General features: G+C 44.4%; 3 non-coding genes across 3 annotated transcripts; all 3 read right to left on the bottom strand.

Annotated features, from left to right (window-relative positions):
- Window positions 1-4,579: 4,579 nt before the first annotated feature.
- LOC142313394 (U2 spliceosomal RNA) lies at window positions 4,580-4,773 on the bottom strand. The gene has a single exon (XR_012754438.1). It is a non-coding gene; the product is annotated as a U2 spliceosomal RNA (small nuclear RNA).
- A 6,537-nt stretch (window positions 4,774-11,310) lies between these two features.
- Window positions 11,311-11,498, bottom strand: LOC142313409 (U2 spliceosomal RNA). The gene has a single exon (XR_012754449.1). It is a non-coding gene; the product is annotated as a U2 spliceosomal RNA (small nuclear RNA).
- Window positions 11,499-13,070: 1,572 nt separating this feature from the next.
- On the bottom strand, window positions 13,071-13,259 carry LOC142313411 (U2 spliceosomal RNA). The gene has a single exon (XR_012754451.1). It is a non-coding gene; the product is annotated as a U2 spliceosomal RNA (small nuclear RNA).
- Window positions 13,260-13,642: the final 383 nt, after the last annotated feature.

Genomic DNA, 13,642 nt, shown 5'->3' with positions numbered 1-13,642 from the left:
ACCTTATAATCAGAATTCAGAAGCGTAATAGGCCTCCAATTCCCCAATTTACTCTTTTCCCCCTTCTTATGGATAAGTACCACTACCCCTTCTTTCATAGAGTCACACAGCATACCAGTTTCCCACATATACTTACATATCTCCGTCAGATCCGTGCCCATACACTCCCATGCTTTCACATATAGTTCAATTGGCAAGCCATCCTTTCCAGGAGTTTTATTCTTTTGTGCACTAAACACAACCTTTCTCACTTCATCCAGAACCACCTCATCACACAAATCCTCACACTCATCCTTGCCTAGTCTACACTCCATGCTAGCCAACACTTCAGTCATTAGACCAGAATCAATCCACTTCTCTCCATACAGTCTGCTGTAAAAGGCTTGCACCTCGTCAATCACACTTTCACCAGTCACAGGAACATCATGCTCATCCACAATCACATCCATATCTACTTTCTTCCCATTCATTTTTTTAAAGAAATATCTGGTACATTTCTCATTCTTATCCAAATGTTCAACTTTCGTCCTATAGATAATTTCCTTACCCTTTTTCTCAATCAGACATTTCAACTCATTTTTTGCCTCCACCAACGAATCACTTACATCAATCCCAGACCTACTACACTTTTGTAACCAATCAATCCGAGTATTCACATCTTTAAATTTATTACGATACATGGTAGCTTTTTTGTAGCCCCATTTCCTGAAAAAAGTTTTAATCTCCCCTTTAACCCAATCCCACCACTCTAACACACTTGCAAACCTGTTTTTGTAGTACCCCCATCTTCGGTACTCTTCTTTAAACTCTTTCATCACTTTTGCATCCTCTAGCAATCTCACATTTAACTTCCATACAGCACCCCTCTTTACAGGTCCACCATCCCCTCTGAACACACCCTTCAAACATTCGTGGTCCGAAAAAGGAACCGCACACTGTTCAAACCTTACACACTCAATATTTTTAGAAAAAAACATACGGTCAATCCGTGATTCTATACCTCCTCTGTCCGCCTTGTACGTAGGTGGTGGTGGATTGCCCAGCTTTACAACAGCGGCATCTGAGAAAGAAAAATCAGAAATTATATGTAACAGCTTTTTCCCGGTTACATCCATATTACCTTCCGTCATACAATTAAAATCCCCAACAAAAATAGTAGGCATTTTTCCTGGCAAAAATAAACCAACTTTCTCTAACAGAGCTAAACGATCTTCTTTTCTCGTAGGACAATATACATTAACAATCCTAACCCGCCACCCTCTATAGTTAATAATTGCAATGATACATCTCCCCACCTCCACTACTGTATAACTATCAAAAGAAAAGTCCTTGTTACCCAACAGAATCCCCACACCATCATTTTTATTTACAGACGAACCAGACCAAATGTGTTGTCCATGAGGCCAATCTTGATCCGTAGGAGCATCAAACAGTCCGCACTCCTGCAAACAAAAGATATCTGCACCTATTTTAGAAACATATTTGAGGATAGTAGCTCTTCTTCCTCTGGATTTAATTTGTCTCACATTCAAGGATAGGACATTACATGTAGTTTTGGGAGCCATGTTCTTACCAGTTTAACCAGGTAACCGTAAGCTGGCCATCTTCGCCTCAACCTTCTCCTTCTGGAGGCTGGCAGGGAGACACAAAGCAGTGAGTGTCTGCAACCTCCCCAAAAAAATCATCAACTCCAGGTGAAAAGCTAATGTCAGGGTAGACCCGATCACTCAAAGGGCTTGCACTTGCAGTACTGACAGTGCTCCACCCCTTGTCTGCAAGCTTTAATTTCTTAGCAGCCATAAACTCCCCCTCCTCCGATGACCTGACTGCAGCTGAAGCAGAAAAATCCCCCTGCCCAGCTGGACCAACATCTTTGCTCACCAGAGACTTTGTTGTACCCCATGACAGGGCAGGGGACTTGCTCAAATCCTCCTCGATTTCCCCCTCGCCACAGGCAGCAGAGTGACAAGGGAGATCAGCTTCCAGCTCGGAGACCTCCATTCCTTGATCAGGTGGACATGGAGAGACTGCAGGAGCTTTATCCAAATCCTGAGCAGTAGTAACAGGGAGAAGAACAGGGTCATTAGCAGAAACAGCAACAGGGTGACTAGCAGCTGGTGCAGCCTTAACAGGAGCTACAGGGACCTCTGCGACCACCTGAGCGTATAGCCTGGTCTTAGTGCGGTTCCTGCAATCCCGATAGGCATGCCCGACTTCTCCACAAGCATTGCAAACAATGGGGTTGCTGCAATCCCTAGCCATAAGCCCCACCTGGTTACATTTCCTACAGGTTGCTTCATAAGGACACTTATCCTGAGTGTGACCAAAAACATTACATTTCCGGCAAAAAAAAGGGGCATCTGGATAGAACAGGTAACCAGAGTCTTTCCCAATATGAAAAGTAGAGGGAGGGTGGCGGAGACCCCCAGGGCCCTGAGGGTCCACCCCAAAACGCACAAAATATTTATGCTTGCCTGTCCAGAGTCCCTCCTTGTTGGTAATTTTGTGTGAGTACTGAACATAGCTGCAATGCTTCACCAGGAAGTCTGTGATTTCTGCCACATTAACAAAAGGGTTGTGCATAAACACCACTAAAGGAACATCGCCCTTAGAATAAAGCAGGGTAAAGTCAAGTCCACTCAGCAAAGAGTTAGTAGTATTCATTAACAAGGACCGATAAAGATTCTGGCAAGCGCCAATATGGGAAAGGACAAGCACATACCGTCCACTGCGTCTGAACTCCTGAAGACAAACAATCTCATTCTTCTTCACATCCAGGATGTCATATAAAACTTTGTTCACCAAGTATTCCAGATGGAAATGCTGCAACTTTTCCTCTGCGACATCAATACGGAAACCAAAACGGACCGGGGTATCCCCGGTCCCAGCAAAACGGACAGTGACGCCCATCTTCAAAACACCTCCTGGATCACCAAGGGTTAAATGCCTCGCTCACTACCCCCAATAGCAGCATGTAGCCATTTAAGCTACAAGGCCAAGGGTAGCAATTGAGGACCTCCTGCTAAGACACACGATCCTAGCCAAAAGGCGTCGCCTTCTCGTTTCCCGCTCACTACCCCCAATAGCAGCATGTAGCCATTTAAGCTACAAGGCCAAGGGTAGCAATTGGGAACCTTCTGGTAAGACACTTGATCTTAGCCAAAAGGCCGAGAAGCGATAACCAGAATTGGTTTGGGCCTCGAGTGGCACCCTGGCCTATGCCGGACACATCTTAGGGAGAGAGAGCGAGAGGGAGACAAACCCACGCCTACAGAAGACATTTTGTCACCCAAGCCAACCCTTGAAAAGGCTGCTTTGCAGAGCAAAAACAAGAAGAATGGTGCGTTTTGCAGCCGCCGCCCACTGCAATGAATCTGAATAACTCCTCCTTTAGGGCGCAAGCAACTCCCCTCCCCCTTGCAGTCTTTCCAATTCACGATACAAAAAGACGGACAGGACAGGTTGCCTGACTTTCCGTCACTGCCACCCTTTGCCATCCTTACCCGTAGAAAGCCCTTTCATCATCCCCAAACCCTAATCTTTTCCCTTTCCTTCCCAGCCTCCAAACCCTGCCCTCTGTACCCTTCTCACCACCCGCATCCCTTCTCCTGTCATCCCCCTACCACCCGGGAAAAAAAGAGCTTGCCCCCTCCTTCCACTAGCCCACCCTCCCACCCAAAGAACAACTTCTGCTGCGCAGCTTGTTTTCTAGGCAGCAGCGCTATTGTGATGTCAGCGGGGGCATTGTGACAAGCCGCCAGTGTTCCGTCTCTTCATGTTGTGCACAGTTCAAACGGAAAATACATCAACAGGCAGACTACAGAAAAGCTTACTACCAAAGGTTAGAGGGGGGCTTTCTCAGAGGGCTTTTTACAGTTTTTCTATTCCCAATTAGCCGTTTAAGTGTACTTATTGAAAGTAGTAATTCTTTCATAGGCCGCCCTTTCTTAGTATTTGACGTTCCTTATATTGCGGTATCAGGCTTCGCAGCAGGTTGCAAATCATTCATCACCCATGACTGTCCCCAATTGTGCTCAGAAGCTAAATGTCTATCATGACCTCTCTTTTAGAATGTCCAAGAGCAAGCAAACTCTTCCTCCAGGAGGGGGAGCCAACAGACCACTAAAGCCATCATCATTGCTCAAAGAAAACACCAAAAACCAATGCATGATAGGAATAAACAGGTAACTTTCTTTGGAGTGGAAGCGGAGAGATCGCACCAGATGCCAATTCTAGATCTTCTCACACCTGTGGTCACTGCAGCAGCAGCATCAGCTGAATCCACTTTGTCCAAAAGGGATCTATTCCATTCAATTGCAAATGATCTAGATAAGACGGAGAACAAGATACTGCAGCACGGGACAAAGCCGAGTTGGTCAGGTTGAGTGGTGATGAGTTTGCTATTTGGATGAATAAAGAAAGTAAAAAGTGTGAACGATAAAAAACAAAAAGGAGGAAGTGTGAAAAGTGAATGGGCCAAATTGAGGTGCATATGAAGACGTATGCTTTCTTCCAATTCATTAAATCGGGCTAATATGAATCAGGTGAATTGAGTTCTGCTTTTGGAAACTGGGTTAAGAAGGGGTGCACCGGTCCTGGAGGTACTGCAATACCAGGTCAATGCGTGGAGTGGACAGAGCAAGCTCTTTTTCCATCTCCCTGTTCTAAAAATCCATTTAATATATGGTCCCCAGATAGGGGACGTATCAGATATTAAACTGATAAGAACAGATTTTTTTTTTTTTAAAACCATTCAGGTTAGTTAAAAGCAACAATATCAAGTTTACAACTTTGCTGTTTATCCAAACTCATCACAATGGTTATATTCTTTTTTTAATTTTCCAAAAAGTATTGCAGTACATATCCAAAGAAAGTATCACAAAAAAACAGAAAATACTGAAAAACAGAGAATTTACCTCTTATTGATACTTCACCAAATAATGCCACTTTAAAACCTTCCATATGCCTTCAGCGTCCAATCCACCACCACCTCTACTCTTATCCCATTGGTAAATAACATAAAGTCTGGAAAGAATTAATCTTACACAGTCGTTAATAGGAACCACCTTCCTTTTAAAAAGTCCCAAATTTCTGACATCCCATAAGCTTTCCATCACACAAGCCATGATAAGCCACAAAATCCTCTCTTTAACACTCCCACACGCACCAATGCCAAACATAGCCACCCTCCAATTAATATGGTTCACACCAGCCAGCCCCTTACACAGGCCTCCTACACATTTCCACACACTATAGGCGTAATCACAGTCCCACATGACATGTCTCACGGTCTCACGGGCACCACATCCCTCCCGTGGGCACACATCCGTTCTAATCAGGTCCCTTCTCTTCTGCACATCTCTCACAGGTAATATATCATGCAATGCCAACCACACAACATCCCTCTGCTTATTAGACATACCCGGTGTACTCAGTTTCTTCCATGCATCTGACACATCATTCCCTCTCAAATCATTAATATTACATTCTACCTCATTCGCTCTCATCCTTTTCATCACTCTCTTCGCTGCTCTGAACTCACTCATAGGTACAGCCAGCAAATCATTTTTTCTAATAAACCTCTCAATTATGTCGTACCAGACTGGACACTTGAACGACACAGGCACACGCGCATCCCTTTTTACCCAACACAAGCCATACAGCATCCAGCCCGCCATATACCTCACCATGTAGGCCCCTTTATTGTTCTTTCCCATTAGGATTACTACCGTCTTAATATAATGAAGACTAAGAAAGATTTCAATATTTGGAAAGTTTAAACCCCCATAATGACAGGCCTTGTATAAATGCTCTCTTTTTAATTTTTCCATTTTGCTCCCCCAAAAAAAGGTAAAAATCAGTTTCTCTACTCTTTTTATCTTTTTATATGGGGATGGGAAGACCCCAGAGATATAAAGGAGAATCGGCAGCACCACGGCCTTAATAATCAAAACTTTACCATTCAATGTCAGATCACGCATTCTCCAGAAATTCAGTTTCCTCTCAATCCGCAATCCACATTCTTCCCAACTCTCCATACCTCTCAGATCATCATTAAACAACACACCCAGCACTTTGATTGGACCATCCACACTTGTCACTCCGTCCATCTTAACACTACTATCACCAAAACACTTAAAACAACATTTATTCCAGTTGACTTTAAAAGCAGACGCGCCACAGAAGAAATCCAACAACAGCTTTACTCTAGTCATAGACGCAATACTCTCACTCACTATCACTACATCATCCATATAGCCAAGCACCTTCACATTCTTACCGCCACTACCAGGTATTAACATCCCTCTTATCAGTTTCTCACGCCTGATCATACATAACAAAGGCTCAATCACACTGACAAATAAAACAGGGGACATTGGACACCCCTGACGGACACCTGACTTGATCTGTACTTTCCCACTCAAACATCCATTCACTAAGAATTCACTTGTCACACCACCATACAGACATCTCACACCATCCAAGAACTTCTTAGGAAAACCCATACTATTCAAGACCTCAAACATAAAAACATGCGACACCCTATCAAACGCTTTCTCAAAATCAAGAGCCAACAACATGCACTTCTGCTTTCTAATCTTACAGTCACCAATAACATCCCTCAACAACAACAAGTTATCACTGATGCTCCTTCCAGGCACAGCACACACTTGATCATCCTTTACAACCTTCCCAAGCACTTCACGCATACGATTAGCTAATAGTTTACTGAAAACCTTATAATCAGAATTCAGAAGCGTAATAGGCCTCCAATTCCCCAAGTTACTCTTTTCCCCCTTCTTATGGATAAGTACCACTACCCCTTCTTTCATAGAGTCACACAGCATACCAGTTTCCCACATATACTTACATATCTCCGTCAGATCCGTGCCCATACACTCCCATGCTTTCACATATAGTTCAATTGGCAAGCCATCCTTTCCAGGAGTTTTATTCTTTTGTGCACTAAACACAACCTTTCTCACTTCATCCAGAACAACCTCATCACACAAATCCTCACACTCATCTTTGCCTTGTCTACACTCCATGCTAGCCAACACTTCAGTCATTAGACCAGAATCAATCCACTTCTCTCCATACAGTCTGCTGTAAAAGGCTTTCACCTCGTCAATCACACTTTCACCAGTCACAGGAACATCATTCTCATCCACAATCACATCCATATCTACTTTCTTCCCATTCATTTTTTTAAAGAAATATCTGGTACATTTCTCATTCTTATCCAAATGTTCAACTTTCCTCCTATAGATAATTTCCTTACCCTTTTTCTCAATCAGACATTTCAACTCATTTTTTGCCTCCACCAACGAATCACTTACATCAATCCCAGACCTACTACACTTTTGTAGCCAATCAATCCGAGTATTCACATCTTTAAATTTATTACGATACATGGTAGCTTTTTTGTAGCCCCATTTCCTAAAAAAAAGTTTTAATCTCCCCTTTAACCCAATCCCACCACTCTAACACACTTGCAAACCTGTTTTTGTAGTACCCCCATCTTCGGTACTCTTCTTTAAACTCTTTCATCACTTTGGCATCCTCTAGCAATCTCACATTTAACTTCCATACAGCACCCCTCTTTACAAGTCCACCATCCCCTCTGAACACACCCTTCAAACATTCGTGGTCCGAAAAAGGAACCGCACACTGTTCAAACCTTACACACTCAATATTTTTAGAAAAAAACATACGGTCAATCCGTGATTCTATACCTCCTCTGTCCGCCTTGTACGTAGGTGGTGGTGGATTGCCCAGCTTTACAACAGCGGCATCTGAGAAAGAAAAATCAGAAATTATATGTAACAGCTTTTTCCCGGTTACATCCATATTACCTTCCGTCGTACAATTAAAATCCCCAACAAAAATAGTAGGCATTTTTCCTGGCAAAAATAAACCAACTTTCTCTAACAGAGCTAAACGATCTTCTTTTCTCGTAGGACAATATACATTAACAATCCTAACCCGCCACCCTCTATAGTTAATAATTGCAATGATACATCTCCCCACCTCCACTACTGTATAACTATCAAAAGAAAAGTCCTTGTTACCCAACAGAATCCCCACACCATCATTTTTATTTACAGACGAACCAGACCAAATGTGTTGTCCATGAGGCCAATCTTGATCCGTAGGAGCATCAAACAGTCCGCACTCCTGCAAACAAAAGATATCTGCACCTATTTTAGAAACATATTTGAGGATAGTAGCTCTTCTTCCTCTGGATTTAATTTGTCTCACATTCAAGGATAGGACATTACATGTAGTTTTGGGAGCCATGTTCTTACCAGTTTAACCAGGTAACCGTAAGCTGGCCATCTTCGCCTCAACCTTCTCCTTCTGGAGGCTGGCAGGGAGACACAAAGCAGTGAGTGTCTGCAACCTCCCCAAAAAAATCATCAACTCCAGGTGAAAAGCTAATGTCAGGGTAGACCCGATCACTCAAAGGGCTTGCACTTGCAGTACTGACAGTGCTCCACCCCTTGTCTGCAAGCTTTAATTTCTTAGCAGCCATAAACTCCCCCTCCTCCGATGACCTGACTGCAGCTGAAGCAGAAAAATCCCCCTGCCCAGCTGGACTAACATCTTTGCTCACCAGAGACTTTGTTGTACCCCATGACAGCGCAGGGGACTTGCTCAAATCCTCCTCGATTTCCCCCTCGCCACAGCAGCAGAGTGACAAGGGAGATCAGCTTCCAGCTCGGAGACCTCCATTCCTTGATCAGGTGGACATGGAGAGACTGCAGGAGCTTTATCCAAATCCTGAGCAGTAGTAACAGGGAGAAGAACAGGGTCATTAGCAGAAACTGCAACAGGGTGACTAGCAGCTGGTGCAGCCTTAACAGGAGCTACAGGGGCCGCTGCGACCACCTGAGCGTATAGCCTGGTCTTAGTGCGGTTCCTGCAGTCCCGATAGGCATGCCCGACTTCTCCACAAGAATTGCAAACAATGGGGTTGCTGCAATCCCTAGCCATGTGCCCCACCTGGTTACATTTCCTACAGGTTGCTTCATAAGGACACTTATCCTGAGTGTGACCAAAAACATTACATTTCCGGCAAAAATAAGGGGCATCTGGATAGAACAGGTAACCAGAATCTTTCCCAATATGAAAAGTAGAGGGAGGGTGGCGGAAACCCCCAGGGCCCTGAGGGTCCACCCCAAAACGCACAAAATATTTATGCTTGCCTGTCCAGAGTCCCTCCTTGTTGGTAATTTTGTGTGAGTACTGAACATAGCTGCAATGCTTCATCAGGAAGTCTGTGATTTCTGCCACATTAACAAAAGGGTTGTGCATAAACACCACTAAAGGAACATCGCCCTTAGAATAAAGCAGGGTAAAGTCAAGTCCACTCAGCAAAGAGTTAGTAGTATTCATTAACAAGGACCGATAAAGATTCTGGCAAGCCCCAATATGGGAAAGGACAAGCACATACCGTCCACTTCGTCTGAACTCCTGAAGACAAACGATCTCATTCTTCTTCACATCCAGGATGTCATATAGAACTTTGTTCACCAAGTATTCCAGATGGAAATGCTGCAACTTTTCCTCTGCGACATCAATACGGAAACCAAAACGGACCCGGGTATCCCCGGTCCCAGCAAAACGGACGGTGACGCCCATCTTCAAAACACCTCCTGGATCACCAAGGGTTAACAGCCTCGCTCACTACCCCCAATAGCAGCATGTAGCCATTTAAGCTACAAGGCCAAGGGTAGCAATTGAGGACCTCCCGCTAAGACACACGATCCTAGCCAAAAGGCGTCGCCTTCTCGTTTCCTGCTCACTACCCCCAATAGCAGCATGTAGCCATTTAAGCTACAAGGCCAAGGGTAGCAATTGGGAACCTTCTGGCAAGATACTTGATCTTAGCCAAAAGGCCGAGAAGCGATAACCAGAATTGGTTTGGGCCTCGAGTGGCACCCTGGCCTATGCCGGACACATCTTAGGGAGAGAGAGCGAGAGGGAGACAAACCCACGCCTACAGAAGACATTTTGTCACCCAAGCCAACCCTTGAAAAGGCTGCTTTGCAGAGCAAAAACAAGAAGAATGGTGCGTTTTGCAGCCGCCGCCCACTGCAATGAATCTGAATAACTCCTCCTTTTGGGCGCAAGCAACTCCCCTCCCCCTTGCAGTCTTTCCAATTCACGATACAAAAAGACGGACAGGACAGGTTGCCTGACTTTCCGTCACTGCCACCCTTTGCCATCCTTACCCGTAGAAAGCCCTTTCATCATCCCCAAACCCTAATCTTTTCCCTTTCCTTCCCAGCCTCCAAACCCTGCCCTCTGTACCCTTCTCACCACCCGCATCCCTTCTCCTGTCATCCCCCTACCACCCGGGAAAAAAAGAGCTTGCCCCCTCCTTCCACTAGCCCACCCTCCCACCCAAAGAACAACTTCTGCTGCGCAGCTTGTTTTCTAGGCAGCAGCGCTATTGTGATGTCAGCGGGGGCATTGTGACAAGCCGCCAGTGTTCCGTCTCTTCATGTTGTGCACAGTTCAAACGGAAAATACATCAACAGGCAGACTACAGAAAAGCTTACTAACAAAGGTTAGAGGGGGGCTTTCTCAGAGGACTTTTTACAGTTTTTCTATTCCCAATTAGCCGTTTAAGTGTACTTATTGAAAGTAGTAATTCTTTCATAGGCCGCCCTTTCTTAGTATTTGACGTTCCTTATATTGCGGTATCAGGCTTCGCAGCAGGTTGCAAATCATTCATCACCCATGACTGTCCCCAATTGTGCTCAGAAGCTAAATGTCTATCATGACCTCTCTTTTAGAATGTCCAAGAGCAAGCAAACTCTTCCTCCAGGAGGGGGAGCCAACAGACCACTAAAGCCATCATCATTGCTCAAAGAAAACACCAAAAACCAATGCATGATAGGAATAAACAGGTAACTTTCTTTGGAGTGGAAGCGGAGAGATCGCACCAGATGCCAATTCTAGATCTTCTCACACCTGTGGTCACTGCAGCAGCAGCATCAGCTGAATCCACTTTGTCCAAAAGGGATCTATTCCATTCAATTGCAAATGATCTAGATAAGACGGAGAACAAGATACTGCACGGGACATAGCAGAGTTGGTCAGGTTGAGTGGTGATGAGTTTGCTATTTGGATGAATAAAGAAAGTAAAAAGTGTGAACGATAAAAAACAAAATGAGGAAGTGTGAAAAGTGAATGGGCCAAATTGAGGTGCATATGAAGACGTATGCTTTCTTCCAATTCATTAAATCGGGCTAATATGAATCAGGTGAATTGAGTTCTGCTTTTGGAAACTGGGTTAAGAAGGGGTGCACCGGTCCTGGAGGTACTGCAATACCAGGTCAATGCGTGGAGTGGACAGAGCAAGCTCTTTTTCCATCTCCCTGTTCTAAAAATCCATTTAATATATGGTCCCCAGATAGGGGACGTATCAGATATTAAACTGATAAGAACAGATTTATTTTTTTTTGAAGGATGAGTTTGAAAACAATAAAGTGACCGCCTCTCGTTGCCCAGGTAACTGTCCGTCACAAGAGGGCTATGACATCCTACGATGCACACTCCCTCAAGGTCAGCAGTTGTGCAATACCCTGGCACTTTTCAGCACCAACCAAGGTAGTACCCTCCCAAACTACACTTGATCTTAGCGAAAAGGCTGAGAAGCGATAACCAGAATTGGTTTGGGCCTCGAGTGGCACCCTGGCCTATGCCGGACACATCTTAGGGAGAGAGAGCGAGAGGGAGACAAACCCACGCCTACAGAAGACATTTTGTCACCCAAGCCAACCCTTGAAAAGGCTGCTTTGCAGAGCAAAAACAAGAAGAATGGTGCGTTTTGCAGCCGCCGCCCACTGCAATGAATCTGAATCACTCCTCCTTTAGGGCGCAAGCAACTCCCCTCCCCCTTGCAGTCTTTCCAATTCACGATACAAAAAGACGGACAGGACAGGTTGCCTGACTTTCCGTCACTGCCACCCTTTGCCATCCTTACCCGTAGAAAGCCCTTTCATCATCCCCAAACCCTAATCTTTTCCCTTTCCTTCCCAGCCTCCAAACCCTGCCCTCTGTACCCTTCTCACCACCCGCATCCCTTCTCCTGTCATCCCCCTACCACCCGGGAAAAAAAGAGCTTGCCCCCTCCTTCCACTAGCCCACCCTCCCACCCAAAGAACAACTTCTGCTGCACAGCTTGTTTTCTAGGCAGCAGCGCTATTGTGATGTCAGCGGGGGCATTGTGACAAGCCGCCAGTGTTCCGTCTCTTCATGTTGTGCACAGTTCAAACGGAAAATACATCAACAGGCAGACTACAGAAAAGCTTACTAACAAAGGTTAGAGGGGGGCTTTCTCAGAGGGCTTTTTACAGTTTTTCTATTCCCAATTAGCCGTTTAAGTGTACTTATTGAAAGTAGTAATTCTTTCATAGGCCGCCCTTTCTTAGTATTTGACGTTCCTTATATTGCGGTATCAGGCTTCACAGCAGGTTGCAAATCATTCATCACCCATGACTGTCCCCAATTGTGCTCAGAAGCTAAATGTCTATCATGACCTCTCTTTTAGAATGTCCAAGAGCAAGCAAACTCTTCCTCCAGGAGGGGGAGCCAACAGACCACTAAAGCCATCATCATTGCTCAAAGAAAACACCAAAAACCAATGCATGATAGGAATAAACAGGTAACTTTCTTTGGAGTGGAAGCGGAGAGATCGCACCAGATGCCAATTCTAGATCTTCTCACACCTGTGGTCACTGCAGCAGCAGCATCAGCTGAATCCACTTTGTCCAAAAGGGATCTATTCCATTCAATTGCAAATGATCTAGATAAGACGGAGAGCAAGATACTGCACGGGACATAGCCGAGTTGGTCAGGTTGAGTGGTGATGAGTTTGCTATTTGGATGAATAAAGAAAGTAAAAAGTGTGAACGATAAAAAACAAAAGGAGGAAGTGTGAAAAGTGAATGGGCCAAATTGAGGTGCATATGAAGACGTATGCTTTCTTCCAATTCATTAAATCGGGCTAATATGAATCAGGTGAATTGAGTTCTGCTTTTGGAAACTGGGTTAAGAAGGGGTGCACCGGTCCTGGAGGTACTGCAATACCAGGTCAATGCGTGGAGTGGACAGAGCAAGCTCTTTTTCCATCTCCCTGTTCTAAAAATCCATTTAATATATGGTCCCCAGATAGGGGACGTATCAGATATTAAACTGATAAGAACAGATTTTTTTTTTTAATTTGGCTACCCCCTCATAGGGGTAAAACCAGTTTATTTAAAATTTAACAAGGTTTACAGCAAATGAAATTATAGTAACATATATGTAAAAGCAGTAAAACATGTACAAACATTTAAATGAAGGAATTCCATTGGCTGACAAGCCATGTTTTGGACACAGTTACGTCCTTTTTCTTGTCAATTAAAAAATAAATATACATTTCGCTAATACATAATTTTAAAACATCATTCACTGATAAAATATCTTGTTTAAAAATAGCAATGTTCCGTGCTTTCCAGAGAGCTGACTTGGCACAGTTCAGTGTCTTCCAAGCCATTATTTTTTGGTCCGGTGTTGGGCATTCCACAAGTCCGTACAATATAGCATGATAGTCCAAGTCCTTGAGGCCTGCCATCTTTTCCAACAG

Source organism: Anomaloglossus baeobatrachus, chromosome 5 (assembly GCF_048569485.1).
Source record: "Anomaloglossus baeobatrachus isolate aAnoBae1 chromosome 5, aAnoBae1.hap1, whole genome shotgun sequence".
In the NCBI taxonomy this organism is placed as follows: Eukaryota; Metazoa; Chordata; class Amphibia; order Anura; family Aromobatidae; genus Anomaloglossus; species Anomaloglossus baeobatrachus.
Note: the sequence above shows the minus strand (reverse complement) of the source record. Positions and strands in the feature narration are given on the sequence as shown.